The following is a 9,816-nucleotide window of genomic DNA, read 5'->3' as shown; positions in this document are numbered from 1 at the left end:
TTGTAAATAGGATCCGTAAGAATTGGAAAAACAAGAGAGAAAATAAGAGATAAAATAATTATAGTTAATTAACAAGAGAGAGAAAACTATTGGTAAGTTATAATTATACCATTCTATTTTATTATTAAAATTTAAAACCTAAATAAAAGTGAGTGGTTGATATTGGTTCTTAGAGTTCTTAATCAAATTAGAGTTCTTAAAGGAAGATATATATATATATATATATATATATATATATATTAGTTTTTAGCCCGCGTGTCACGCGGGTTTATTTACATTTTTGTGTTTAATCATTTTACAATTATATTTTTGTAACTAATTGTTTTAATTTAATTGATTATAAAGAAGTTGGTTATATTCGTTCAGAATTTATATATTTAAACCTAGTTGATCCATTTGCGTTTGTTTATGTTCGTTCATTATGAACGTTGTATATCGAAACCAACTTGAAACCGAGAAAAGGGAGCAGTATTGGAACCACGGTATGAGGTCTTACATATTGGTTGTTAGCCCCCGTTCAAGTTTCTGTGTTAATCAGTTAACATGTGGATAATCGTGACCGATAAAACAAATCAGTAAGATGTTGAACCCACAAAGCCAACATACAGCAAAAACAACACCCCATGAAATATCGCATACTTGACCTCACACTAACTCAATTACTAAATAAAAGAAAACAAAGACTACCACAAATCAAAAGATTAAGAATGACATAACAAAAAATATATAAAAACTCCCTCACACATATCGAAATGATTCTTGTCTATAAATCGAAGGATGCTCAGTATGACTTGCGAAAATTCTGTAGCATCATTAGACGGATGAAATGACAATGCCCCTAAAAGAGAGCAATTAGTGTGAATGTCATATTGCCATGTATGATTGAAATTCAATATATTAGTTCAAAGTTAAATAACAACAATCTCTGAATGTGTGACTATGTAGCACTGGACTGGGTACAGGGACGATACGGGAATGGGGAACTACAAAACTCAAAATTCAAGATACTGGTACGGCAAAGGTATGACAATAAAATATATAAAAAAAATAAAAATATACTAAACAAATTTCAAAATAGATATATGTTGATGTAAAGTGTAAACTCCAAAAATACTACATCCTCCAAAGGTAACTAATTATGGAGGATAATCGATAGAGATGATGAAACTTGAGAGTTGAAAGATTAGAGAAGTCGAATATATATGGTCTATTTATTTAATGGCCGGTTTTGGAATTGGAAAGGGTTAAACCCCTAAAAGTAAATGAAACGGTTGGATACTTCTACCAAGCAAATGTTAAGACATAAATTATTGCATCAAAATTAAGTGCAAGAAAACACATTATAACCAGTGGAGAAGAAAAAAAAACAAATTGGATCATGTACATAATTAAAACTTGAATTCCTCTTCAATAAAACTATGGTCCAACAATAAAGTCAACAGATGAAATGAGCATAATTAAAATTTTAAATTGAAATGTTATTGCGTGTATATGTGGTACAAATTATATATAGATAGAAAAAGAATATTTGAAAACCGAATGATGCAGAATTGCCATTATGCTCCTAAAGTGTCAAATTGAATTGTACTGCCTGCATACATATTGACAGATTATTGTTCAAGTTATTATGGAGTTATAAGCATCTTATAAAAGGCGGTGCCTTAAATAAAGAAAATCACCGGCAACTTAAGGGTGTGTAAGATAAAGTTACTTACAATACCATACTCTCCTTTAGCAGAAACGCTATCCTGTATGGTTGTAGCTTGGTAAACTTTGAGAATACTCTGAATTTTGTAAACTTTGTTAACTTTATACATCATGCTAAGTTGCTGACCAAATGCTTGACTGTCGAGCATGTTAGAAACTCTTTTATAACCATTGTAGATTTGAAAACAAACTATTATAGACATGAAGAGGGGCTCCTGCTGTATATATCTCACCTTCATGACCTTGTCCTTGCTTTATATATTTCTTTACCTGCAAATATGTAATTACACTCATTCATATAATATTATCACAATAAAGGCCGCATGTATATAGGAATGATTTAAATGAATTAAGAGATTGATCACCAAGTTATTTTCCTTAACAATAACATGATTATGGGAGCGAATCACACATGTTAGAGTCCCAAATTTACCATCCTTATCGTAATAGCAAGTTGTGACTTAAGGAACATTACATAAATATATCCAATAACAAATTTAGAATAGTTTACATGTAAATATGAAATTCAAATACAAAGCAAAGTAAATTGAAAAATATATCACGATGTCACAATTCAAAAAAAGCTCCTTCATTTTTCAATTTATCTCCAATACACCACCATTTCATAATGATCAATCTACTTTTCTTCAACATAATACTCTGCGTATGATTTTTATTTTCACATCTTGGTTCAATGCATCTTTACATTCCAAATACAGATTAGCTCATCACAGTTAATAGTCACACTAACTCATAATATTTATCAATAAGTTGGCAGCTTCTTGGACCAACTATAACCAAACCTTTATCATTGGCCCACAACAACTCTTGACAACACCATCCGTTTTTAAAATATTAATCCTATTTATATATTTAACACTGCTCCATTTTAAAAACAATAGCTTTGCCCTATTCTAATCCTAAGGTTTAATTCATACCAACAACCCAATACCAATTTTTAAACACCAAATCAGTCTCATAATGTTGTATCATACTCACCCACTTACTTTCAAATCCATGGTCGCTTAATTTGGAGACGATCAAGCTTGTTCCCATTTATATGAAACTGATCACCGAATAATCCGATGACCCATCTTCAGTCAATATTCCATCTTTTATCAAACTTCTGCATCCTTGATCAGTCAATTCCATAATCAACGAATAAAAATGCATGTTTGACCCCGGGCATCATCAAAGTCAACTCTGACCCTAAAATGTCTGCATTGAGCCATTGACAAAAGGTCAATCATTTCACAAAAGTTCAAAATTGACAAAATATCGATTTTGTCCTGCAATTTTGTTTCAACCAAAAACATAATTTTGCTGTTAAGATTAAAGATGTGGCATTGCTGATTGTATTTTGCCCTAATTGTACCCATTTTCCCCTATTAAATTACATTTACATCATCCAACACCAGATTTCCTACTTAAGAGGGACTCTTAAGGCAGATTCATTTGCATTGTAAATACAGTTTTGGAATTTACCCCATATCACATCCCATCTAATTTATGTTCCATTCAGAAGAAATTTTCCAAAATAATATCTTATAATCCATGAGTTAATTATCATCAACTCCGGACACTCTCATACAAAAATCAAGTCAGATCCACCAAGTGAATTAAAGACAACAACCTAGAGTAAAAAGTGACAATAGTTGGTTTAATTTTGAAGTGCGTATGCGGAGTATAACATAAAAGTATGTCCTTTACTTGTGCATCTCATATTAGTTTAAATACAATTAAAAAAATGTGTGAAACTGTAAATAAATTAATTACCTTAGAATCTCGTAATCCAAACAAACTCCTATAAGTAATATTAGCAGATCCAACCAAGACTGTCTTGCCATCGATTACCATAACACTTGCCATGCATATATTGCGAATGATCAAGCTTGTGTACTTGAAAACACTGTCAATTATCAAAATGCTTACAGGTTGACAGGTGTAAATAAGTGTAGAAACTAAAGATAAACATACAGTATAAGAAAGAGACCTGTGAGATGTTTCCTTATCAATCAAACGCCCTGTAGCGGTTTTAGTGAAATGCATATCATCATTATCATCATCATCATCATCATCCATCTCTTAAACTTCATCCAAAGCATGATATTCAGGAACAGGTTCATCATTCACATCCACCTATTCAACAACATTACACCATGATAAGTGCTCTCCTCGATTTAATTTTTGGGGGATATGATCTAATGTGTGAAATTCATACAAAAATAAATAAACTTTTAAATTTGATCGTTAACATTCATTAAATCATACTCATAGTCTGATTCTAACCATGCTTGGGAACTTGAAAAGGTCTCCTCTTTACAATAAACACATATCAAAAAGTAAGTTTATATCATGACTACAACAAACAAAAATTGAGTCAATAAACCAAATTTTCTTTTTAATTTAAACTGTAATTAATTAATAGGTAATAATCAAAAACAATAAACAGTCTGTTGACTGAGAGGAGGCATGTGAGGTGAATAATAAAAACACAGAACATCAGTAACTCGCAACCTAACAAACTAATAATCTGAACCCTAAATCAGAAAAATAAATTAGAGGATATACCTCACTCAATTGACGATGGTAAGAACCAGAAGCATTCTTCGGTTGTGTTCTTCATTATGAAAATAGTGGTTTAACGAAAAATCAAATCTATTTATGGTTGAATGTTTCATCAAATGAAATATAATCGTCGGATTCGTCATTTACTGGAACAAATCTTAGATCAAGATGATGTTGGTGACTGACTGACTAATCAGCGATTCGAAGAGGATATTATGGTTTAGACTTTAGAGCATATCCTAGTGAGGTGATGTAGCATGTTAATTGTATTTAGTTAGGGTTTTAGCCCATTTGGTTAGATAGAGCCCATGGGTCTTTTATGGGCTGTTAGCTAGGGTTTAGTTGTGTATATATAGATGCAGTGGCTTATGTATTAGATACACATTCAAGTAATAAACATTACTTTCCTACAAACCATTTCTTTACATGGTATCAGAGCTACGGCTCTCGATCCAAACCCTAGCCGCCACTTAACCTGAACCGAACCAGCCGGCCCTAGATCTGAAACCGAACCTGTACCTTCTGTCCAGTTCTCGTAATTCTTTTTCGAGAGACTTTCAGCTGTCACCGCCGCTCCCACTGTCACCACCACCCTCCGAATAACAAACCCTGAAAAGCCGCCGTCGATCCACCACCACACGCGCCCCCACGCGCCGCCTACACACCGCCGCTGCCACTCACGCGCCGCCGCGTGACGGCGCGTGACACCCTTTCCGGCCACCGGATTATTTCTAGTTCGTGTATTGTATTCGTTCGGATCAGAAACTTTCAGAACCAATGGCTGATAAAAAGGCTTCAGAAAATCAGATTGCTCCAGGTATTATTAATTACTCAGCTGTTCTTCGCATTCCGATCAAACTTGACTCAAAAAATTGGGGTTCGTGGAGTCTCTTTGTCCAAAAGGGTCTTGAAAGTATGGACAAAGACGATCATCTCATTAAACCACCCCCGGACCCAATTACCAAAGAATGGAAAATTGATGATAGCGGAATCTTAATGGTTCTATGGAATGCTATGGATACACAAATCCTCACTATTGCTCAAAACTTTTCCACCGTAAAGGAAATGTGGGATCACCTCTCTTCATCCTTTTCGGCTAAAGAGTCTATCTCTCATGCTTATTCGGTGGTTCAAGCCTATGGTCGGGCCGAGCAATGTGATTCTACATTTACCGACTATTTCACACGATTCTGCAAACTCCGAGATGAGCTTCGCACTATGTTTCCACCTACTACCGATTTGAAGATTCAGGAGGAGTGAAACGCCAAGATGGATGTCATGACCTTCATTGCCGGGATCTCGCCTAAGTATTCAAGTGCCCGACCCCTACTGTTGAGCAACTCCGCTGCCACATCTTCAGTTGCATCAACTTTTCATCTGTTACGGGAATTGTATGGTCCTGGTGCAACTATACCTCCTACTGATACATCGGCTATGTATACATCTACTGGTCGGGGTACTGGTCGTGGTTCTCATATGACCCACAAAAAGGGTATTGGACGGGGCGGTGGTCTTGTTTGTCACTATTGCAAGGAACCTGGTCATACGAAATGGGACTGCCCGAACCGCCCTCCTGGAAGTCAGCCACCTTCTCGTCCCAAAGCTCGTTTGGCTGCGGCTGGTGAGACTTCAGGTCCAACCACCACTCCCACTTACACAGTTAGCGAAGAAGACTATTGTTGTCACACCCTCAAAATCCACTAACAGAGTTTTACCGTCAGAGGGTGTGAACTAACAGGATCAGAATCATCAGTTATAATCAAACCATAAAAACGTTTAAATGAAAATAAGTGCGGAAGCGTAAAACCATAGAAACAATGTTACGTCACGCAGGACGATTTAAAACCAATGATAACAGTTAAAAGTAAGTTTGCATGGTTAAAAGTTTTTCAAGCAATGCATGTTCTTAAACCGCGCGCCCGCCTCGGCTACCTGAGAATAACATACTAAAAGTGTCAACACAAGGTTGGTGAGTTCACAAGTTATATAAAAATAAATCGTTTAGCGTTTGCGTTCAGCGTTTTGCGTTACAGCGTTTTGCGTTACAGCGTTACAGCGTTTTGCGTTACAGTGTTACAGCGTTACATCGTTTTGCGTTACAGCGTTACAGCGTTACCAGATAGTGTTATGTCAATTATATATCGATAGGTAGCTAGTCTATACAACAAGTATTACCAAGTGTTCGACACCGAAGCTGACTCGTTTATTAAGTGCCTTGTCACCAGGTCATCCAGACCATGGTACGTGTTAGCCAAAATTACACCCGCTCGACCTCCAGTCGAGTTTAGCGTTGGGTGGGGTTTGTCAAACCCAGTAGTACTACTCAACAGTGACTCGCTATTCAAAATATTAACCGGTTCGATGTGTAGGACTTCAAATGTTTCGTTTGCCACTTAGCCTTTACAAGTGATATATAATTTATAACAAAATCTTAAATGCGTTGTGGAGTATGTTATCTCCCCCAAGTGAAAAGCGTTTGAAAACAGTTTAAAGAGGGGAAAGTGAAACTCACTGTTTGCGAAGAATTTCCCAAATTAAATCACCAAGATGCGCGTCACAGAAAAACTCTCTCTAGCGTTCTAAAACAACAAAGAGATTTTTTTTCTAAGTGTCGGAATATTATCGAGTCTCTAGACCCGGCACATAATACCTATGCACATAACATGTTTCGTGTTTCGTTTGTGAATCGTGTGTGACTTTAACAAGTGTTTTTGTGACACATTACATGTGTAAGCAATCATATACGTGTCATGTATTCATAACGTACATTACTAGCAATTATTCCCCGTAAGGGCATTTTGGTCAAATCATGACAATTTACTAGCCATTATTCCCCATAAGGGCAATTTGGTCAAAACACGATAATAAATTAGCAAGTATCATATTTCATGCATTTTCACAAAACTCAGCAGCTAGTTTCACCGAGACAGAAATTCTACTTAAAAGATTGTACTATTCCACCGATCATAGCATCTCAATTAATTTACCAAAAATCATCACAGAAGAATATATGTCTTAGGTTTCCAGAACATATTTTATTATATTTTTATTCCACATAATTTTCTCACAATCATCAAATCATTACAGCAAACTCATAACAGTCAAATTCATGCGCAACAGAATGTTATTTGCAATTCCCGTTAAACGAAAAATCCAATAAATGCAAGACCACTTGGGTTAGGTTCCTAACTCAATAAGTCAACTTACAGAAGTGGAACCAACCCAATTGGTCTCGTAGTTCATGAGATATAACATTTACAACACAACCTAACAGCAGGTCTAACAGCTCAGCTTTGCACAACGTTTTTGTAAAATCATAAAAGTTAACTTCTACTTGTCCAAAAATTACAAGTTTATATTCTTTAGAAACTAGACTCAACCTAGTTTACTGTAGTACCAATAATATCAACCAATTTTCACGTTTATACTTCGTTACAGTCACTTAAACATCATATACACATTCTGTCTAGAAACTGTTTGCATCCAAACTCAATATATTAACAACCTATGAACTATCATGCATTCATATAACACTCTAGACTCCATAAACACCATCCATGCACATCAATTACCCATTACATACATGATTAGGGTTTTTGTTTGAACTCAAACCATAGACACAACAATTAACATGCAACAACATTCAATCTAGTTATCAAATCATTATCCAATCAACAACAAATCATATTAACTATACATACATGAAATCGGTCAAGCTAGGGTTTTCAATTAACCCATTAAACATCAAAATCAAGTAACAAGGATGTAAAGGATGATCAATTATACCTTCCTAGCACCTAGTTCTTCAATCAAAAGCTTGAATTTAGGGTTGTAGGTGTGTGTATAGTGGACGGCAGCCAAGGAGCAAGGGAGGGAGGGGCCGATCGGACTTGTGGGGTTAATAATAATGAGTTAGGGTTGATTGTTAAGGATATATTTATGACAAACTGAAAATCTTTCTTACTTTTTTCAGGCTCTCATCACGACTTGACTCAAATTTTCGGGACGAAAATTCTTTAACATGGGAATGATGTGACAATCGCCAATTCCAGGTTAACCTCGTTAACTCAACTCCGTTAATTCAAACTTTAAGATCGTTGAATCTATAACGCATACTTCATTACATTTAAACTAGGGTTTAAATGACGCTTAACACTTACTACATGTGTAGTAGTCTTTCGGGATTTGCACCGAAACGCAAACGATCGAGGAATAAACGAAGCACACTAAAACACTAATGATGTGATAACTATGTGTTAGGATTATGTGTTATATCATTGTCATGATTATGTGTTATATTATTGTCATGATTATGTGCAAGTTAGGATAGAATGTTCTAGAAAAACAACACTTGAAAGTAGAAGGACTAGAGTGTAACTTGTTTGCTTATAAATATATCCTAAACTAAACCCTAACTTATTATTATTATCCTAAACCTAAATCCCGATCGACTCTCTCTCCCTCTCTTGATCCACGGCTGCCGTCCACCACCACACACACATACACATCAAATCAAGAGATTAATCCAAGAACTAGGTGCTAGGAAGGTATACTTGATCATCTCTTACCTCTTTGATTGTTTAATTTGATGTTTGATGGGTTATGTGAAAACCCTAAATCGGCCGATTATTGCATGAATATGATTGTTAAGATTCTTGTTAGTTGGATAATAGATTAATAACTAGATTGATATTGATACATGATTGATTGTTGTTCTTGATTTGAATTAAAACACAAACCCTGATCTTGTATGTATGGTGTGATTGATATGCATGGATAGTAGTTATAGTGTGTAGAGGGTTATATGGATGCATGATAGTTCATAGGTTGTGATTATGTTGAGTTTTGATGTGAACAGATTCTGGACAGAATGTATATACGATGTTTAACTGACTGTAACGAAGTGTAAACGTGAAAATTGATTGAGATTGTGGGTACTGCAGTAAACTAGGTTGAGTCTAGTTTCTATGAAGTATAAATTCGTAATTTTTGGATAAGTGGAAGTATACTTTTATGATTTTACAAAAACGTGATGCAAAGCTGAGCTGTTAGACCTGCTGTTAGGTTATGTTGTAAATGTTATATCTCATGAACCACGAGACCAATTGGGTTGGTTCCACTTCTGGAAGTTGACTCACTGAGTTAGGAACCAAACCCAAGTGGTCTTGCATTTATTGTATTTTTCGTTTAACGGGAATTGCAAATAACATTCTGATGTGCATGAATCTGACTGATATAAGTTAGCTGTAATGTTTTGATCATTATGAACAATCTATATGGAATAAAAATAAGATAAAAGATGTTCTGGAAACCTAAGATATGTATGCTCCTGTGGTAATTTTTGGTGAATTAATTGAGACGTTATAATGGGTAAACTAGTGCAATCTTTCAAGTAGAAATTCTGTCATAACGAAACTAGCTGCTGAGTTGTATAGGAATGCATGAAATATGATAGTTTTTATATAATTGTTGTATTTTGACCAAAATACCCTTGCGGGGAATAGTTGCTAGTTGATTGCCATGAATTGACCAAATTGCCCT

The 9,816-nt window shown here is 35.3% G+C and overlaps 1 pseudogene; it reads left to right on the top strand.

Annotated features, from left to right (window-relative positions):
* Window positions 1-5,544: 5,544 nt before the first annotated feature.
* LOC143550106 (ATP synthase subunit beta, chloroplastic pseudogene) overlaps window positions 5,545-9,816 on the top strand; it is a 34,471-nt pseudogene continuing 30,199 nt past the window's right edge.

Source organism: Bidens hawaiensis, unplaced genomic scaffold, assembly GCF_021521415.1.
Source record: "Bidens hawaiensis isolate Kalapana, Puna unplaced genomic scaffold, B.hawaiensis_p1.1 tig00015924_1, whole genome shotgun sequence".
NCBI classification, from domain to species: Eukaryota; Viridiplantae; Streptophyta; class Magnoliopsida; order Asterales; family Asteraceae; genus Bidens; species Bidens hawaiensis.
The sequence above is the reverse complement of the archived record's forward strand: the minus strand, read 5'-3'. Positions and strand labels throughout refer to the sequence as shown.